The 2,519-nt window shown below is 30.6% G+C and overlaps 1 non-coding gene across 1 annotated transcript; it reads left to right on the top strand.

Annotated features, from left to right (window-relative positions):
* The first annotated feature begins 2,159 nt into the window (after window positions 1–2,159).
* TRNAG-UCC lies at window positions 2,160–2,231 on the top strand. The gene has a single exon. It is a non-coding gene; the product is annotated as a tRNA-Gly (tRNA).
* Window positions 2,232–2,519: the final 288 nt, after the last annotated feature.

Raw genomic sequence — 2,519 nt, 5'->3', positions numbered from 1 at the left:
AAAAGTTTGAAGTATGATAACACACATTTGTAAATAAAAGTGATTGGTGTATCAAAACTGTATAAAATCAAATAAAATAGACGTACCTAACTTCATACTATTTAATTATCTTATAACCTCGATAACTCATATAATCTATAATCAGTTATTATCAATTCGTCATCTTACCCGGTTCGTCAACTTACCCTGGTCTCCCCTATATGACCCAATACGATGGCACCTGATATATTTTTACTGATTTCCTGTTAATTTAGGTAAAAAATAATTATAATTGAAAAAAAAAATATACTCTATGTATGCTTACATTTTTGAAAACGTAATTTTATTTTGGTTTTTGTAAGGTCAGTTTGAACGGTATTAAATGTGAACGTGTCATTGAACGTGTCTCAGGAAGTGTCTCAAAAAATGGCTCTCTGTGTTGGTCTAATAAATATTATAATAATGTAATTTATAATTTTATGATATTTTTTTTAAAACCTTTAATTTTATAATATTATAAAAATAATTACTAACCAATAAAATCAGAAAATTTTACGTAATCAAATACGTTTCTATAAATTTTATGCACACAAATGTTAGCCTTCGATAAATTAACGATAATCAATGTACGTTTTTTAAACATTTTGTTTGGAAATATATAATTTTTACGACAAAGAGTGGAAAAGAGTTAAAAATGTTCAGAGTAAAAATTCTGTTGCTGTTCGAGCTATATCTAAGTCGATTGTATATCTAAGAGCTATATCGACATCAAATATATCGGGAATTCATGCTACGTAAATATAAGTTTCGAGTTAAAATTAATTATTTGTATATAATTATAGTATGTATTATAATATTTTATATTATATCTTTGGTATCAGATGGTATATAAATGCCTATTGCTTTGTATACGTTTATATTAACATGTTGCTAACGTTCTATCAGATTACGGAAATGGTAACCTCGAAAACATCGTGTGCCTCTACGCTCTATGCCGCTAGCATCCTAGATCAGCTGTGAGGGTTGCATATTACCACAAACGTACATACACCTGGACTGGACACGAGTCGTCATCGGTGGAAAATATTAGTGTCACGCTCGGGACCACAGGAATACAATTGCGCCATCTATTTGTGTTATGTTGAAGTGTGAAATTATTTTATTTTCATTTTCATTTTTATGTTAATAGAAAGGTTCAATAGTACTTATACGTACTTATACGAGAGAAGCGATTTACGACCATTTACGACCACACAATTCCCGAATGGCAAGTTCAAACCATTAAAAGCTATACCCGCACATAGAAATTCACAATACTTGCGGCGAAAAATACGGAATTATGAACAAAATGCAATCAACTATTTAAATTTGATGTGATTTTAAATAAATTAAAAATCGAATAATTGTGCGATCGACTTGAAACCTGTACCATTAGATTACCCAAGGACCCAGCTATCATCCCTGTTAGTTTTGTGTAAAAATACTAAAAACCCTGTAGGCACCGAGCTGACGGGTGGAGTCTGGCCGATCGCACGGAAATCACCCGGCACACTGTATACAGACTCACCCGGTTAAGTATATTAGACTCGGCAAACCCAATACTTGCTTTGAATCGCCAAAAACAGTGTTAAATATTAATTTCCCCCAAAAATGTTATTTGGAAAAATTGATCAGCAATCCTGATACTATAGTTTTCCGGTTTCAGAACCAAAACAATCGAAGAATAAATACCGGATACGTTCCCACACCTACTGCAACATTACCCAGTTAGAGACTAGGTTTCACCCGTAATAAAATTCCATTTTCAATTAGGGGTACCTACAACAAAAAAACTAGATTTTACCGAAAATTCCTGGTATAACGAATTTTTTTTTCATAATTATTAAGAAAAGTACAGGAGATCTAATATTTTTGACGCTCCAAAATTCCAATTAGATTAACTAGGTACCTACTAGAAAATATGTTAAAGTTGAAAATCAAATCAAATTTATGGCTACTACCTATATTATAGGCGCACAATCGAACACAAAAAAAATTTTAATTAAAAAAAAATATTTCTCGTTAAAATATAACACATTCATCACTCCACTCAGATTCTCAAAATCAAAAATTAAAAAATACACAAGTACCTTTAGAAATCAAAATATGAAATAACATTAAATGTTATCCTTCCTTCAACTGCGATGGTGGTGTAATGGTCAGCATAGTTGCCTTCCAAGCAGTTGATCCGGGTTCGATTCCCGGCCATCGCATGAAATTTTTTGTTTTTTTTTTTATACACCCCAGTCATAACAAATTTAACAATAAATTTAAAACATATTTAACAATAAATTTAAAACATATTTAACAAAATTCTTCCCAAGTATACCTACTTTTTTGATGAACGATTGAAGATCAATTTTTTACACACTGGACATTCAAACGTACAATAATAACGATTAAAGGATTCTTTTAGTAGGTATACAAAAAACATTAGTAGTAGAACTTGAAACATTCCATTATTACTTAAATTATCATTTTCTAATATAGAATATTTAGTA

The sequence above is a fragment of the Acyrthosiphon pisum genome, chromosome X, assembly GCF_005508785.2.
Source record: "Acyrthosiphon pisum isolate AL4f chromosome X, pea_aphid_22Mar2018_4r6ur, whole genome shotgun sequence".
In the NCBI taxonomy this organism is placed as follows: domain Eukaryota; kingdom Metazoa; phylum Arthropoda; class Insecta; order Hemiptera; family Aphididae; genus Acyrthosiphon; species Acyrthosiphon pisum.
This window is presented reverse-complemented; position numbering and strand designations above follow the sequence as displayed.